At 54.1% G+C, this 18,577-nt stretch overlaps 1 long non-coding RNA gene across 1 annotated transcript; it reads left to right on the top strand.

Annotated features, from left to right (window-relative positions):
- Positions 1-8,937: 8,937 nt before the first annotated feature.
- On the top strand, positions 8,938-11,112 carry LOC141572360 (uncharacterized). Its single transcript, XR_012497718.2, has 2 exons — positions 8,938-9,134; positions 10,769-11,112. It is a non-coding gene; the product is annotated as an uncharacterized LOC141572360 (long non-coding RNA).
- The last annotated feature ends 7,465 nt before the right edge of the window (positions 11,113-18,577 follow it).

The raw sequence follows: 18,577 nt of genomic DNA, 5'->3' as shown, positions 1-18,577 counted from the left end.
TTATTCGATATTTGTTATTACTATATTCTTTTTTCTTTCTTAAAATGTTTTTTTTTTTGTTTTGTTTTTTTTGGTCCCTAAAAATACTAGGGGTCCAGGTGCTATGCCTGCTGTGTCTGGTGGCAGTATCAGCCCTGCTACCACCTACTGACCTGGAAGACTCAGCAACTCTGCCTCCTCCAAGAAACCTCCCAGGATTGCCTTGTCCTGTTCCCCACCCCCACCCCCACCCCGGACCCCGCGCCCAGCATGTCAGTACATACTCTGGCCCCAAAGTTTTCCTGACATGCTGCCAAGGCCCTGGGCAGACCAGGGTGCTCAGAGACATTCCAACTGAATGGATCTTAGAGTGGGCGAGAAACAGTGGCTCCGAGGGGCCAGATGGAGCTCCCTCAGGGGTGCTGATCTGGGGCCTCACTGACAGGTGATGCTGGCTGGCTGGCTCAGAAGCTGGCTGGAAGTGTCAGCAACCGGGGAAGGTGCTGTTGGCAGTGACTGCGTTTTTGAAGCAAGACATGACCTCCAGGGATGCCCAGGCAAAGCTGGCAGATATCGCACCAGTCTGGGTGGGTGGCAGGAGCCCATGCCCAGGGTGGCCCAAGCTCCCACAACCTCCCCTTGTCTGCCTCTGGGGACTCTGGAGACAGTGTGCCTGCCGTAAGTAGAATTGGACCGGGCCCCCACGTCTCTGGAGCCGGGGGCCTGAATTCCCTCCCTCTGGTGCTGCTCTTCCAGCCCTTTGGCCCCCAGGATTCCGGGCAAGTTCCCAACCCCAAATGCCACAGTCCACTCTGGCTCTGGCCAGACTCCTGAAGGTCCACCACTGAGGGCGGGGCACACGGCTACACACGCCTAGGAACCCTCAAGTGCCCATTCTGGCTGGCCAGCAGTGGTTGCTCACTGTGGTGCTGTGGGGGTGGGGGGTCTAGGGGTGGTTACCGCCGTGCCAGCAGGAGGGGCCTGACCCCTGGGCCCGGCAGGCCCCGAACAGCAGAGGGCTTGCAGAGCAGAGTACTCTCTCCCCCACCCCCCATACTGCCTGCAGCACCGAGGCCAAGACTAATAAAACACCCACCTCACAGGAGACAGCTTTATCTTGTTGATCGGAAGTCTGCCAGCCCAATTTATGATGGAACATAAGCTCTCCAAATCTGAATTTATGCGCTGTAGGATAACGAGAGGTCAATGAGATTAAAAGTGGACTCAGGAGAGGACCATGGGCCGCTCACGCCTCCTCGCTGTCACAGAAAACCTCGCAGCCCAGGGGAGGTGACAGCCCAGCCCAACAGCAGGGCTGGAAATGGGAGGGCAAGGGAGAGACCAGCCCGTGGGGATGGTGCATGATGACAGGGGGGCAGAGGACAGGAGGTGTGGGGCCCAGGCCACTGGCACAGAGGCTGGCCCGGCCATCAGCGCCATGAGGTGGGCACCTGGCAAGAAGGGTAAGGACAGGGAGACAGTAGAGGGTCCCCTCCCCACCCCCAAGCCCTAGGCCAGCCCCTGGCTCTGAGAACAGGTGGAAGGACAGAGCCCCGAGCCTGTCCAGGGACCTACTGACGATTGCGGTCGATGCAAGCAAACCCAGGTCTTCAGCTCAGGCCCCCCTCCCTGACCCCTCTGCCTTCATCAACCCCTGGAGTCCTGGGTGAGGTGAGGGAGGGGTGAACTCTGTGCAGCCGGGGGCCTGGGCACCCAGCCAGCATGCAGCTGGTTTTCTGAACTCAGGCTAGACCCTGACTTCAGAATTTATACAAATAAATGAAATGAAAAGTGCTGGCAGCCCTGATCTGATTAGAGTCGTTCATTCTCTGGTCGTTAATAATTTGTGCAATAAAGGATTGCGGCTGCTGGCGTGAGGAGGAGGCTGGGGCCCAGCCTTCCCCCGGCGCCAGGACCGCGGGAGCCGGCAACATAAATTATTAGTTTCTTATCGCGCATGCTGCCAGGGGTCCCGCCTGCCTCGGCCTGGCTCTCAGCTGCTGCTTGCTTTGGAAACTCTGGGTGGAGCCCCTCATCGTCCTCACCCCAGCCGCTCGCGGGACCCCCAGAGCCAGGCCTAGGCTTTAAGCCTGCATCTGGCTCTGGAGCGGGGAGCTCAGTCGCTTCAGCTGTTGTGCTCTGAGCCCCAGACCCTCCCGCTGTCCATGAAGCCAAAGCATGGAGCCTGTGGAACCTCACATGCCTGGCCCATGGCACCTCCTTAGTAAGGGTAGTGGTCATTGCCAGCAACACAACAGAGGCCCACAGACAGACTCCGTCACCCCTGACCAAGGGAAGGGAAAGGTCTGTGTGTGGGTCTCGGTCTCACCTGTACCTGAGTGCACCTGCAGACATACCATTCATTCTCTGGTGAATTCTGTCTGCCCGTGTCCATGTCCAGCACTGGGCTCCGGGCAAGACGGGCAGGCGTGGAGCAAGCACCACTTTGGTGCTGACAGAGGCACTCACAGAGGGTGAGGCTGGGAGGGGTGGCAAGGCAGAAGTGCTGTGCCCCTGGGCCGTGCATTCGTACATGGTGGGGCAGCTGAAATTCGCAGAGGCTGCAGCCCAGGTTCAGGCAGCTGCATTAATCACAGAAACGAGACCCTCGGTCAGGCCCTGTCTACTGCGGTTCCCTGGCTCCATCCCCAAACTAGGAGGCTGAGGCTGAGGCAAGGGTGGGAAATTGGAGTGGGGGCTGCAGACTGCAGCGGTCCTGGACAGAGGTGTGGAAGGAACTGGCCAGCCTGGCTGTCACCTAGCGGTAGTGGACGCCAGGCCTCCAACCTCTCCTGCTGGATGTTGTGCCAGGAGGCCTCCTGAGGTCCTGGCCTCGGTCCCATCACAGAGGTCGCAGTCTGTCCATATCCACTCTCTCCGCTCTCTTCCCACCACTGCGTCTTTTTAGCAGCGTTGTCTTGTGACCCAGGATGTCCCCACTCCATACACTCACCCTCTGTCCTCTGGCTCCTTGGACACCTGGACCCAGTGGTAACGGGTGTTCTCATATCCTTGCTGTCACCCTGTCATCCAAGTCATTTCTGGGTCAGCATCAATTGACTGCTTTTCCTTCTCACAATGGGGCGTGTTTTCCTGCGTCCTAACGTGCCTGGGGACTTTACTGGGTGACCAGACTGAGCTTCCTTGGGGGCTGACTGGCTCCATAACTATCCCTGCAGTGTACTCTGGACACCGGGAAGTTACGTAGAAGCAGTGTTGTCCCTTGAGGTCTTGCGTTAAAGCTTGCCTGGGGGACCAGAGCAGCATGTAGTCCATGGTTAATTGTCCCTCCTTACTGTGGCAGGATCGCTTGGTCCTCTGCCCCAGTGCCCCAGTGAGTGGAGGCTGTCCAGCCTGGCCGCTGGAAGGGCACTGGGTGGGGCCCTGGGTGATCTGGACGCACTCCCTTTGATCCGCCTGGTGGGTCTTTGCTCGTGCGCACGCGCTCCTCCACTCTGCACACTCCGGGGCTCTCTCCTCTCCCCTCCGTCCTGCTCCATCTCATCACCTTGGCTGCCCGGGACTCCCAGCTCTGTCTCTCCCCCCAGGGGCCCCTGAACCACCTGGGTCCCCTCCCTGTGCCACAGCTGGGACGTCGCGAGACAGTGAGCTGGGTGGTCACAGGCTCACAGGATTGTTCCTGCCTCTTGGGACTCCCTCCCTTCATCATCTGCCGTTGTCTTTGTCGTCTTGAGGGCTCCTGTGTTTCCAGCAGGAGGGGAAGTCTGGCTGCTCTGTCTTGTTGGAGCGCCTGTCCCATGAGTGTGCCCTCCCTGATGTGGGGCCCGGCACAAATGAGGCTCTCCTCGAGTCTTGTGAGTGTAGCCCTTGGCCTTCACGCCACTGCAGCCATGAGCAAGGCTTTAGTCCAGGGAGGGGGAGAGGAGGGGTGCCATGGTCAGGGCCTGCAGCACCCCAAGCCTGGCCTCTACTTGCCACTTGTATCTCCAGGACCTCAGACCAATCCGTGCTGCCTGGGCAGCTGGTGGCTTTACCATGGGAGCAGGAAGATAGGGAGGGAGGGAGGGAGTCATCTGGGTCAGTTGTGAAAGCACAGCCCACGCCTGGAGCAGCAGGAGCTGGGAGGGGAGACTGAGTCTGCTCCGGGGACTGGGACTCCATCACGCAGTGGGGCAGCTTAGGGACCAGTGCCCCAGACATGGTGCTGCCTGTGGGCGAGGAGCAGAGCCTTGAAGACGCAGGGTCTGTTCGTTACCTGGAGTGTACTCTGCAGGCCCAGGAGCAGCAGCCTTGGAAACACACGTGCCACCCATGGGAATGCCTTGCCAACATGACTGAACATGAGGCATGGGCAGGGCTGGCCGTGTCTGGCTTTGGCTTGCAGTGGACATTGTCCGAAACGGGGGGAGGGGGGTTCAGATCTTGGCCTGTCTCTGCCCGGCGGCTGTAAAGACAGCGTGTCGCTGACATGGGGAGCTTGTGGGGAACTCTCAAGGGCTGGCCCTCTGGCAAAAGGAGCATCCTGGGGCAGAACCTGGAGGACATGGACATGTGACCTGCAGGCAGACCTGGGCCTTGGCTCCCAGCTCCGCAGATGGCATCAGGAGTGGCATGTCCAGACCAGGGAGGAGGGGTGGTGGGTAGATTAGAGCAGAGGGCCAGTGAGGGTGCCATCCAACCTGTTCCTGGTCTTAAACTGGGCTCTGTTTCTTCCGTTTGGGGGACAGGTGGGACCCAAAGGCTCCAATAGGCCAGGCATTCTTTGAGTGCTAGGTAAAACTCTTTCTCACAGAGAAGCTGGGGAAATGCCAGTTCAAAATGCCCTCAGCCAGCAGCAGGGTGCAGCCTCTGAGAACCTCGAGACAGAGGCCTATGTGGGTGCGATTCCGCCTCCAGCCACCCCCAGGGGAGCTTGGAGGACAGTGTTACTCCTGGGAGGTGGCCTCCCTCCCCGCCAGGCACTGTCCTCAAACGCAATGACTTTAGGAAGCTCAGTCCACAAAGAGCACAGACACCACAGCCCCTCTTCCCAGACGCCCCTTGCCCTGGTCCCACAGGCGTCCCTGAGTGTCTCGCCTGGCCTTGTGGGCGACCCTCCCAGGCCGCTGCTGTTTCTGCACGGGCCTCTCCCACGCTGCCCAGAGCGGTCAACCTGTCATTTCCTGACTCATTAGCTCCACGGCTCTACTGTCCGCAGAGTGAACACACATTTATTATTTCTCCCTGATTTGTTCAACCCGCACTGAGTCTGCCTCTGTGCCAGGCACAGTGGCACAGTGACAAAGGTGAGCGACAGCCCTTTCTTCCCATCCTGGGAGTCTGAAAAGCTACCTGCAGCCCTCCAGGTGTGGCAGGCAGACCCTCTGTGGGACACAACCCAGGAGCGGTGGGTGGGCTGCCTGCCTTCCAGAACTGACTTTGACAGCAGTCCCTTCCATCTCAAATGCCACTTGTTCCTTGAAGCTTCTGGGATCTGCAGTCAGAATGAGTCCATTGACCTGACGCTTCTGAGAACACGTCCCTGAACTTCTAGCAGTCCTGCTATAGGAGTCAGATGTTGTACCTGAGCTGGGAGCGCAGGCTGGGACTGCCTGCCCTCAGGAGGCCTGGAGATCACATGTCACAATGACTCAGCATTTCACTACCATGATCTTACAGCAACCTGTGAGTAGGTGCTGTTTTTCCTCCTTTTTACAGGTAGCAGAGTAGGTCTGAGGCCTGGTCCCCTGGAGACCTGTGCCTTAATCAAGGGAGGCACAGGGGCTTGCTCCTCAGTTCACCACTCTGAGGACTAATTAACCCCTTAGTTGTCAGCTAAGGGCTTCTCAAGGATTTCTGCGCTGAGAGCAGTAGGGTCCAGAAGAACCATTGGAGGTCATCTTGCTGCCCGGGGCTGGTGCTGACAGTTGCCGACCTCCGGGTACCTCAGAGTCTGGAGGCTCCAGGCTGGAGGGGCAGGGGCTTTGCCAGGCTGACCTGCACCCATATGGTCACCAGTCACGCTGCTTGCACACACACAAGCTGCCTGCTTTCCTCCCTTGCTAGCTAGGCTCCCAGACACCCAGGCCCTCCTAGTGTCTGCCCAGCACCCCACTCTGTGGCTCACCCCACTTTTCTGACTCCTACAGCCCCTTCCCCTGTGGGTATAGCCTCTCCTCTCTGCGACCTTGTCAGACCCTGAAACCCAGCTGGCCCCCACCCCACCCACACACACAATCACACACATGTTTTACCAACAAGAGTACACATAAGAGACAGAAATCCACTAACGCAGCCTTTGCCAGGCCCTGCTTTAACAGAGACACAATTCACCGAGTTTCCCTCACCCAGGCCCAGAAATCCTAAATGGAGTGCCCCCACCCCCACCCTGTGTGGTTGCCTCTAGACTGATTCATTTATCACTGGGCAGGGATGAGTAATTTTATTGTGCACCACAGTTCAGGGTGATGATAGATGAGGGAGCAGGCAGGTGATGGCCTCACTGCTTCCCACCCCTTGGAGGGGGGGCTGGAAGGCGAGTCCTGCCTTTTTGTGAAGGGACAGCAGCTCAGGAGGGGGTGGAGGGAGGAGCCTTAGATGGGGCAGCCAGCCAGGCCTGGGTGAGGTGGGGTGGGGGAGGCTGAGGACAGAACAAGTCCAGCCCCCAACCCAAGCTCAGGGCTGAAGTCTAGAGGGTCTGGGGCAGCATCCGGAGGGGATGCTTGGCCAGGCTCCGGACAGAAAAAAAGGGAGAAATTTTTTCCTGAAAACTGCCTTTCTCCCCCCCCCCCAGGAGTTTTAACCCCACCTTTTATTTGTAACGGAATTCTCTATGAATTGAGGTTTGTTTTCAATAGTGCCCATCTCACCAGCGTGAGCAGACCTACACTTTTCAAAACAAGACCAGAGACTCTATCAACTCTTGCCCCTCATACTGGGATTTTCTGCAGCCTCTTCCAGGTGCTCCAAGTAGGATCCCAGTCTGAATGGCTGCCAGTGGTTGTGGAGTGGGGGTGCTGGCCTGCCCACCCCGCCAAGGTCCCTGGCCACAGTGGGATGGCCGAGGGCTCATCAGCACGGTGCTGGCAGCACACAGTGCCCAGGAAGTAAGCTACCCTATCTGTCATGGTATGTGAGGTGCCTGTGGTGCAGGCGGGCTCATGAGAGCATCCAGACCCAGCCCTCCCCCAGGGTGGTCAGCCAAACCCATGTGGTCAGCTACAGCAGGGCCTCCCACCCCCGGGCAGCCCCGTGGGACTGGGCAGGTTGCCCTACGGCTGGCTGGACATCAGGACAGGCAGAATGAGCTCCACAGGAGACTGGGACGCTGTCGCCTGTTCTCCGGAGGGGCAGAGGTGCTGGCAGGCTGGTGGGCGCAGTCGCTTACAGCAGGAGTCGGGAGGCGCTGACAGCGGCGCTGTCACTGCAGGTGACGAGCACCAAGAGAGACAGACCCCGCCACCCCCAGCCCGGGGCAGGAGACTGGGTGGGGGCTGGGGGGCTGGCGCAGGAGCGGAGCTGTCCCCAGGCAGCCGGGCAGCGCGTCCCCGGAGGCCGCCGGCGGCGCAGCCGAGGCGCCAGGCGCGTCCGGGAAGTCTGGGCGGCTGTCCGCCCGCAGCTGCCCCCGGGTCCTGCGCACGGGCCAATCGCGGCGACTCGCCGGCGGCGCAGCTCCCCCACCCAACCCCCACTCGGCCGCGGCGGTGGTTTAACCCTTCCCTCCCCGTCCCGGCCCTCGCAGCGGGCACGGAGGTCCCAGGTGATCAGCCTGGATGCTGGCGCCGAACCAGTGCGGATCCGGGCCTGAGTCTGACCCCACACCTCCAGGTGTCCACGGGGCCTGCTTACACGGCCCAGACAGGGACCCTGGTGGGTAGTCCCAGCGAGCTGCAGGTGCAGGAACACCCAGCTGGGTCCTCTGGCCCAATTCTCCGTCTGTGCCGTCTCCAAGTCACTGAGGAAAGCGCCCCCCCCCTCGGTCCCACACTCTTCCCTGCCCTTTCGCGCACACCCACCAGTTTCTCTGCAGCCACATCTGCCCTCCTGTCCTTCCCACATCACAGGGAACAACAATGACATACCAGTGACAGTACCTATTTTGCCCGACACTGTGCTGTTTGTGCAAACCAGGAGGCTAATGGTCACCGCACTGCCCCATGTTACAGATGAGGAAACTGAGGCCCAGAAGGCCAAGGCCATGACCACAATCATAGGGAGGGAGCTGAGCTGCATCCTGCCTCCTGCCTCAGGCCAAGGTTATAATATAAATGTAAATAAACCGTTACATGTATGGTCAAATGATCTTCCACAAGGGTGTCAAAAATACAAATGGGGAAAGGATAGTCTTTTCAACAAATGGTGTTGGGAAAACAGTATCCACAGTCAAAAGAATAATGATGAACGCTTGCATCACATACAAAAAATTAACTCAAAATTAACTAAAGACCTAAACAGAAGACCTGAACTATAAAACTCCTGCTTGAAAACAGAGTAAAAGCTTCATGACATTGGAATGGGTAAGGATTTCTTGGAAATGACACCAAAAGCACAAGCAACGAAAGCAAAAATAGAAATGGGACTACATCCAACTTAAAAACTTCAGTGAAGCAAGGAAACAAACAGGAAAAAGGCCACCTACAGAATGGGAGAAAATATTTGCAAACCATGTCTCAGATAAAGGGTTAATACTCATGTAATGTTCATAATATAGACTCGTAATACGTAATATCTCTGTATCTGTAGACTCGTTTCTTTGTAACCTCACAGACTCAACACATCACAATACACACACCTGTCCAAAGTCCTGTGTTTCTTTCAACCACACCTTGTCTCTCTTCCCCATTTCAGCAGAACTTCTAAAGAATTGCCCACAGAGAGCTGACTGTCTCATTGCTTTTGAACCGCATCTGCTGCCCTCCCCAGCTGGGAAACCACCTGGATCCCCCACCTCCCCGCCCCCTGTTGTAAGACACGCTCATAAAGTGCTCTCAGTGCTGGATCTCCAGCTCTGTCCTGCTTGCTCGTCTGCACCTGCTGCCCTCTAACTTCGACAGCTGCGTATGCCCATGGCCAGCTCTCACTGAGCTCCTACTGTGTGCTGATTCTGCTGGGGGCTGGGGATTCCTGCTGCCTGGAGCTTGGGGACGGTGCTAATTAGTAAATAAGAAAAAGACTAGGCATTCTTATGTGGAGAATTAAGATGGGGCTTGTTACAGGTAAGTGCTTCTGTGGATGTTTTTCACTGGGCACCTGTCTTGAATGTTGACAGTGAGCTGAGACTTGGCCAGAGGGAGGCCCCTTCAGTAGAAGGAGGGGCCCGAGAATGAGACAGACCTTGGTGGGCAGGGAGGGGTGCAGGGACTCTGAGTGACCACACTGAAGAGGGTCTGTGCCCCCATTGCTGGTCAGGACAGAGGGTGTGTGTACTTCCACCACTCGGCAAAGAGAGCTGGCCTGGGGGCTTCTGGAAACTGTAGGAGTGTCTGTAGGCATTGGACCCCCCTCGTGGTGGGGTTGGGGGTGTCTGTGGATCTCATGAGAGGAAGTGCCAGCTCCAAACACTCGCTAAGCCCAGAGAATATGGATTCCAGTAGCTGTTATCAGATGAGACCCTCGACCCCTACTTCGCCTCGTTGACCCCGCAAGGGCAGAACCAGTCTCTCTGCAAGGGGCAGGCGTGAATGCTCACACAAGACCAGGCCTTCTAACCACTGAAAGGAGGCTTTTAAAATGCCTGAGGAACAGAAGGCTTCAGTTACTGGAGACTGACCGAAGTCTTGGAACTTACCTTAGATTTCACCTACGACAGGGAAACCAGACGCCACGAAGTGGGGCTCCCCGGAGTTGGTTCTGTGGACCCAGCTTTTTCACATGGTGGCACACGTAACCTGTGTTCCACAAGCCTTCAGGCTGAGTGTCCAGGCACAGAAAACTGTGGAATGAGTGTGTTTAATGGGGATATGGCTGCAGGCTCAGGAGGGGGAGCTGGTGAACCTGAGAAAGGCCACCAGGAACCTGAGAAGACAGCACTGCAAAGGGCCCCTTGGAACTATCCCTGCGGAGATCTGCCTGTGAGCCCCTCTCGCTAGGGGTCTGGCCAGGAGTATCAGAGAGAGGACCAAAATGGAGAAGAAAGTTATTTGTGGAAAGCTGATCCCCACCCCCACGCAGATGGGAGTGACTGAGCACTCGGGGAACCAAGGGTCTGCCTTTACAGGCAGGGGTGAAGACCAGGAGGAAGCAGGATCAGAGGAGCAGGGTCAGCCTGAGGTGGGAGGAGGGCCTGGGGGGTCAAGGCTGGTGAAGCAGGAGGGCGGGCAGGCCCAGAGCTTGCCCTTTGGTGGCTGAAATTGGGTTTTGGAAGTGGGGTGTCATGGGTGTGGGTGAGGGCAGATGAGGTAGAGCGAAGGTACCATTGGGACGTGGAGGGGCCTGAGGGTGGGGGGTGGGGAGCACCATACGCCAGAGCCCAGAGCAGCAGACAGCGGGGCTGCTGGGCTACTGTTACTCCAGGCATGGCAGCTGACCTTTGTTGGGTGCATGAAGCCAGCTTGGTTTATTTATGCATTTTATTGAGGTAAAATTCACATTCTGTAAAATTAACTATGTTGAAGGGAACAATTAGGTGGCATTAAGTACATTCACAATGTGCGACCAACAGAACACCTTCGTCACCCCAAAGGAAACCTGGTACCCACTATGCAACTGTCCCCTGTCCCCCACCCCCCGCCCCAGCCCCTGGCCACCAGTCATGTACTTTTGATCTCTGTGCATTTGCCTGTTCTGGACATTTCATCGGTGGACTCACACAACACCGGACCTTCTGTGTCTGGCTTCTCATGTTTTCCAGGTCTAGCCAAGACACCGAGTATCTGCCTCATTCCCGTCGGGGCGGAATAACATTCCACTGTGTGGAACCATCAGTGTTTAGCCGTTCGTTTGCTGATGGACACGGGTCGATGCTACTCTTTGGTCATTGTGAAAGTGCTTCGATGGCATGCATGGACCTGAATCTGAGCCCCACTGGTCAGTTCTCTGGGGTCCATCTCAGGCCTGGAATTGCGGAGCCACGTGAAATCCCACGTTGGACCTTGTGTGGAACGACTGGAGTGTCCTGTCCGTGCCTGCACCAGGAGTGCCGGAGGGTTTTCGTTCTTTCCTTTGATTATAGACGTTCTGTTGTGTGTGCCAAGAGCCTGGCCTGTTTATTTCACGCGTTTGTGTGCTCAGCTCAGCAGTGGCTTCAGAGGCACCAATATACCTGTGTGTGTGTGTAGGCGCAGCTGCCTGGTGATGTCGTGGAAACTGCACACTTTGCCTTTGATAGTCCCAACAACCCTTCTAGAAGGCACTATTATGTCTGTGACAAAACAGCCTCAGGTTGCCGAGTTACTTGCTCAGGGATATGTAGCTTCTTACTGGGGAAAGAATTTGCTGATTCCAAAGTCACCTTCTCCCCTACTTATTTCCTGGTGTCCCTACAAGGCTGGGTCTTGGGAACTAGGCTGGTCCCCATAGGAACTGCAATGGCCAGTCCTGAATCCTGTGCCAACAACACCCCACAGGCATCTACCCAGAAGTGGGGGACCTGGAGTGTGTCACAATCAAATTTCTATAGGCAGACACTTCTTAGAACATCAGCCTCTGTACATGAATTTGGGGTCCAGGACAAGATCAGAACTTTGGGGATCTAGCCCTTGGTATGATGTTTGTTGTCTTGGTAAACCTTCCTGTTTGCGCCCCTATTTCCTTGGTGTAGTCTCTGGACCTCCTGTTAGCAGCGAGGCGGCCCTTCAAGAGGAGCTGCGCCTCCTGGTGGCGGCGTGCGTGCGGTGTGCTGTGGGGGTACGCCAGGGCCCACAGCATCTGGGCACAGGACAGGGATGCACGCATGGTGGGAGGAGCATCAGTCATCCAGGTGCTGGAGCAGGCAAGACCCACGTATAGGCAGCCGCATGGGCCCAGCACCCCAAGCCCCACAGACCGATTTTCTGGGCTCTTAAGGGAGTGAACGGAAGCGGCTTGATTTCGGGACAGTTCCTTGACACAAGGAGGGTGATGGGAGGTGGTGTCAAGGGTCTCTAGTGCCTCACCACACTCCTGAGAGCAGGGGCCTCTGTACCTCACAGATCTGACCGTGGGAGAGGACCGCTGCCTCTTATTCTCTAGGCCCTGGCTCTAGAGAAGGGTGGTGACCCTGAGCTCTGCTGGGACTCCTGAGAGCAGACTGCTGACTCAGCACATGAGGGCCACAGGGGTGGAGGCCTTGCTTCACATCACAAAACGTGAGACCAGGGTTCCTGGACTCACACTGTCTGGTGTGGCTGGCAAAGCGCTCATCCATAAACCCCCGCAGCTTTGCACGGTCCAGTGACTACCACTGCTCAGGTGACACTGCAGTGACAGGGAAGTCAGGCTGCAGCCGTCTAGACCACAGCCACATCTGTCTGAGGGCTTGGACTAAATTCCAGGTCCCCTTGCTTAGATCCAAGCTCTGCAGAAAGGGCTACAGGACGTGCTGTATTATTTGTGGCAATTACTTCTCTCCCCTCCATGAAAATTTGCCTGCCTCACCCATTACTGGCCTGTGGCATTTCTGAGTTTGGAAAAGCACGTGGAAAGCAACCTGTCAAAGGTTTTTGAGATTCCACCTAGTGGTCTCTGTCCTGGTTCTTGGTGCAGCCAGATTCGGGATCTCCAGGGACAGCAGGGGGCCCCGAGCCCACTCAGACATCTGGGTTAGGGTTAGGGTTGGAGTTCATTTGTTCAACAATGTGTATTAAGCACCTACTACAAGCAGGCAGTCTGGAGACACTTAGCATAACTCTGAACGAAGCAGACACAACCCCTGGGCCTGAGTTCTAGTCAGTGAGTCAGGCACACTAGATACCACTCACAGGTCCTGTCCAGCACCCAGCAGATCTGATGCCCTCGTGGCCTCCTCTACATGTGGAGGCCTTTCCCCATCTTCTGACCAGGCTGACCGGCCACAGGAAAGCCTACAGAAGTGAGTGGTCTTTGGGTACAGAAAGAGGGCTCCGTAGGGGAGAGATAGTAATTGTCTGTGCCTCATCTGGCAAATGGGAGCAGTGGGTAAGATGAGGCCTGTGAAGAGCCTGAAACAGGATTTATCTCACAGTGAGTTCAATCCCAGGGGCCTGGATTCTCATTTTAATGTGGGTGAGAAAGGAAATACTCTTCTCTGCTGCCATCTAGTGCGAGTTTCAGGAATCACACCGTTTGTGTCACCAGGAAAAGTTATTCTGTGCTGCCATCTCGTGTGCATCTAGGGAATAACACCTGAATGGAGGTCAGGAAAAGCTCTTCTCTCTCCAAAGGCTTCGGAGCCAATGTGTCAGACCCAGGGCTGTGCCCCAGGTGCAGTCATCTTTGCCCTGGAAGCTGCCCGTTGGAATGTGGAGTCCTGGAGGTGAAATCCGGCACAGGGCTTGGCACACCTGAATTAACTACCTTCTAGCCTGGCTCTTACCTATGCTGCCTTATGCCACCTTCCCCTCTTGCTTTCCTACCTTCCCGGGGGCCCATTTTTGAACTAACAGTGTGCTTAAAGAGTCTCTGTAAGACACCACATCTGGGAGCAGTGGGGTGCAAACCAAAGGTTTATTTTGCATGTAAAAGAATCAGCTCAGAAGGACCAGACCGAAAGGAACCCAGGTCTGAGAGATGAAAGTCTGGGTATGGAAAGACCACAGGGAGGCTTGCAGGGGCAAGACTGCAGCCCCCAGGGAGAGCTGGGGAGGCAGGCTGTGGTGGGATCCCAGGCTCTGGTCTGGGGACTGGAGCGGAAGGGGCCTTGGGGCCTCCACTCCAGGTGCAGCATCTGTAGGGGAAGCTGAACACCATGCTCCTGGGGCAGCTTTGCTGGAACAGCCTCCCCCCTGCGCAGCTGTGGTAGCTGGACCTGTCCGGTGGGTTGGGGTAGAGTCTGTCAGTTTTACCCTGGCATAAGGTGTCTTGCCTAAGGCTGGGTCTACTCTCAGGTCCAGAATGCTGGCCTGGTGTGGGAACTCCAGGCTTGAGGGGGGGAGGCTAAAGGCTTAAATGGAAGACCTGGGAAAACAGTGCAGAGTCAGCCAAGGACACCCCAAGATATCCCAAAACCACAGTTCACAAACACAGTCAGCGACCTTGGGCTGGCAGCAGCTCAGCACCCCACACCCCACATTCTCTGTCTTTTGCTGTCCCTGTCTGACCTTCTCCTTCACTCTCTGTCAACATTCGTCTTTGTCTGACTAGGGACCTTACTTCATCCCTAGTTCAGGATGTCTTACCTACCCCTGTTCCCTTTCTGTCTCCCTACGTCTCCTGCACGTGGGGTCTCTGACTCTCTCCTTTGTGCAGGGTTTCCATATGTATGTATGAAATCTGCTTATTTTCTCTTGCTAAATGTCTCATGTCTATTTGATTGTTAGAGCAGCCAGAAACCTAAGGGTAGAGGAAAGTTTCTTCCTCCCCCACCTAAGCAAGCAATCAGATAATTAATAAAAGGTGATACTTGGGAATATATCTACATCACTGCATCATGCAATAAGACTCAACAATTTAGACTAACTTGTTCTCAGGACTGAATGATTAGATCAACGTAATATAGGACAATCTACCAATTTAACTTCTGGATGTGAAACTTTTATTACTTTCAAAAGCAGGAATGAAGAGGACCAAAAGTTTTGCCTTTGGGCATATTGACTTTAAGCTGGTTGTTAAGAAAGAAGACTCACAAAAAACCTTTAACCTTCCCCCTTTCCTGCCTGAGAGATTCAATGGAAATACCTGGTTTAGAAGGGGAGTCTTGGCATAAACTCCTTAGCATGAGGTGGGAAGATGCCCAGTGGAGCCAGCTGACCACCCTTCCTTTATGTTCTGGGTTGTCTAACAACAATCTACCTTCTGTGAGTGTGCCAGTCTTCCTAAATTACCTGCAAAGCACCCAATCTTACCTCACTGTCTTTGGAATTTTCACCTGTATGTGAATTCCCCATGCGCAAACATTACAATTAGTTTTTATCTTATTAATCTGATTCTGTTAATTAGCTCAGCTAGAAGTTGTTACTGTAGGCAGAGAGAACAGTGCCTCGGGAGAGAGGGGAGGAAAGAAAGGAAGATGTGAGGGGAAACAAAGAAAAGAAAGATGAGATCATTCCTAAAAAAAGGTGCAGCTACAGCTAATTGTAATGGGTTATAACACTATTAGCATTGCAAGCAGGGGAAAAATCTCCACCCTCTGTGTCCTCATGACGGTTCCTACAAGGGAATCCCTCCTCCAATAGGAAGGAGTCCTCAGCAAAGACACGCCCTGAAAACGCCCTGGAAACCCCCAGAGATCACCTGTGACTCCACCCCTGAATATTTTGCACCCTCATTCAAATATAGTTCTAAATTTTCTGTTTGGGTGCAGTCTCTGTCCTCCTGGGCCTGTCCACTCCTGCATGGTGGGAATATATTTTCTTTTTAAAAAATAAATCCTTGGCCTGCTTGCCTTTGTTCACGAGGCGTTATTTCTACTTCCTGGAATGCCTTCCTGTGATGACTCTGACCTTCTCTCCGATAACACAATTAAAAGGTGAGAGCAAAATAACTAATTTTTTTTTTTTTTTTTTTTTTGGGGGGGGCCGGCCTGGTGGCTCAGGCTGTTAGAGCTCCATGCTCCTAACTCCGAAGGCTGCCAGTTCGATTCCCACATGGGCCAGTGGGCTCTCAACCACAAGGTTGCCAGTTCAATTCCTCGACTCCCGCAAGGGATGGTGGGCTGTGCCCCCTGCAACTAGCAACGGCAACTGGATCTGGAGCTGAGCTGCGCCCTCCACAACTAAGATTGAAGGGACAACAACTTGACTTGGGAAAAAGTCCTGGAAGTACACACTGTTCCCCAATAAAGTCCTGTTCCCCTTCCCCAATAAAATCTTAAAAAAAAAACCAACTAAATTTTTTAAGCCCCCACAGTAATGGGCCTGCGAGGAGAATTACTGGCTGGGGCACTGCTAGCTCCTGGAAATCACTGCAGCTGAGAGCTTGGGGATGTCTGCCAGCAGAGGTAGGCGGTTTTTTTGTTCACCTTGTCAGCCTTCCTGGTCTATATCTGCCGGGTTGGGGAGCATCTAGAAGGGCGGCCTGTCCTTGTCCTCTTCTACCTGTAGATTGGCAGGAAAAAATGTGAAGCTGGCTTCTTGGGAGTAGCGACTCACAGGTTTTCTTTATTGAATCTTTCCTCCCAGAGGTGGTCATTTTTTTGTCTACGTCTCTCTTTATTTTTTTAAGAGGAATTTGGGGAACAGTGTGTTTCTCCAGGGCCCATCAGCTCCAAGTCGTTGTCCTTCAATCTAGTTGCGGAGGGCGCAGCTCAGCTCCAAGTCCAGTTGCCATTTTCAATCTTTAGTTGCAGGGGGTGCAGCTCACCGGCTCATGTGCAAATCCAACCAGCAACCCTGTTGTTCAGAGCTCGCACTCTAACCAACTGAGCCATCCAGACACCTCCTGTCTATGTCTCTTCTGTCATTTGTCATGACAAGGAAATACCACAGGGATAGAAAGCCTTTGGCTTCCTTGGTTAAGCTGTGAAAAGGCTTTTTGGTTTGAGTAGCTGTGGGGACAGAGCCAGGAGTGCAGTTTCTAGGCTCTCGGCCTCACGTGGAAGGGTGCTGGCTCAGGTAGTAAAAGGCCATCAACTGTGATTGGATGGCCATCAGCTGTGGCTAGTTGGCTGTCAGCTGTAACCAGTGAGCCATTGGCCACTAATATAACTGCCGTGGCTACGCTAGCAGCAAATGGGGGCTAGCAAGAAGATGGTGGCTGAGCTAGCAAGCATGGATTTTAGTTAGGACAGCGGATTGCAGGTAGCAAGTGAGGTTGGTTGCCAGAGAGAAGTGGACAGCAGGTTGTGGATAGTGTGGCTCCTGCTTCCTGTGTCTCCAACCCAGCTGCCAGCAAGACTATAGTGGTGTGACACCTGTCTATGGCTCTGTGGGTGTTCCTTTTTGGCCTCACCATGTCCTGTGTTCTTAAGTGGAGAGCGGGACCAGAGACCCCCACATGACACCCTGCAAGACAGTGGCTATTAAAATCCTACCATCAGTTGCCAGAATATGTATCCTTTGAATTGGAAAAACTCTAAATTGGAAAATGTGTTAGAGAACTCTCATGACAAATAGCTGTTTTATTGTACCGTAGAGAAAGACCATAATTTTTATACAAACGGATACAAGGAAATGTAACTATTCTTAAGCGTTTGAATTAGTTACTCAGCTTCCTGGGTCTTATAGAAGCTAATATCAACATTAGGTTTAAAAAATGCACAAGGGAAAATCAAGAAATTTGCAAATTTTAAAACACTTTATGAAGATATAAGATTATGAGAACTGTTACGTTGGAACAGGTGTTAAAGGATTTAATAACCAATCAGAAACTTGACAAAAATGGAAGCTGATTTTTCAGTCTGATAGAAATTAGAAAATCTCAGCGTCTGCCTCAGGCCCTCTCTGCTGAGTAGATCTGAAATGTAAACACAGCCCACAACAGCCCCAGGCCTGCTGAGCTAAATATAATAAAAATTGCAAAAGGGGCACTTTTAAAAACACAAGCTTCCTTCATCCAGCCTGGCTTCCCTTTTCCTGCCTCCTGAAAGTCTGTGAAGCACAAATAAAACCCTGAGCACAATCCCCTTAGCAGTAGACAGGAAGACTCCATGCAGGAGCCCAACCAAAAATTACCTGCCACGTGTGTTCAGCTTTTCCAGAATCACCTGTAAATCTCCCATTTTTACATCTAAAATCTAAGAGGCCCCTCCCATCCTTGTCTAAAATGTCATATTTACCTGATTTCTTCTCACTGTCTTTGGAAATTTCAGGCTTATGTGAATTCTAGGTGCGCATGTATTACAATTCCTGGTCTCTGTGGGGTTGGGTAAAAGTTAGAAGGGGTGCGAGGCCTTTGTCTCCTTTCTGAATTGAAATCGGCAGAAAAAATATTTGTGTAGCTAACTTCTTGCACCTAGAGACTCTAGAGTTTTCTTTATTCTTGCCTCCCAGAGAGGAAAGAATGTGTCTTGTGTGCCCTTTGCCCTAAGAAGGAACTACCACGGGCACAGAACACAGGCACAGGCTCCCTTAAGGCTGTCCTTGGAGCCGGCCCCACAGGCTGGGGAGTTAAACGGTTCTCTCCAAACCAGTCTCTGCGGAGACAAACTTTGCTGTGTGTCCCTGTCTAGAAACCTGTCATGCGGTGCGGCCTGCGGGGCCTCCTGTCCTACTCCCCACATAAGAACGCAGGATAGGCTAGGCCAAAAAGGAACACCAACGGAGCCATAGATAGGGGAATCATACCACTATAGTCTCACTGGAGGCTGGATCCTCATGACATGCAACCTGCTGTCCGCTTCTCTGCCTGCCAACCAACCAACCAACGCAGCCACGGCAGTTATATCAGTGGCTAATTGGCTAACCGGTTACAGCTGACGACCATCTACTACCCGAGCCAGCACCTTTCCACGTGAGGCCGAGAGCCTGGAAACTGCTCTCTGGGACTCTGTCCCCACAAACCTCATGAGGTTTTTCTTTCTCGTTTGTGAACTGGGAGCTTGGCTTTGTGACCAGGGAAGCTAATCCTCTCCGGTCCCATCATCGGCCAGGTGCACTTACTCCATTGC

Source organism: Rhinolophus sinicus, chromosome 14 (assembly GCF_057876585.1).
Source record: "Rhinolophus sinicus isolate RSI-liver-muscle chromosome 14, RSI-T2T, whole genome shotgun sequence".
Classification (NCBI taxonomy): Eukaryota; Metazoa; Chordata; class Mammalia; order Chiroptera; family Rhinolophidae; genus Rhinolophus; species Rhinolophus sinicus.
Note: the sequence above shows the minus strand (reverse complement) of the source record. Positions and strands in the feature narration are given on the sequence as shown.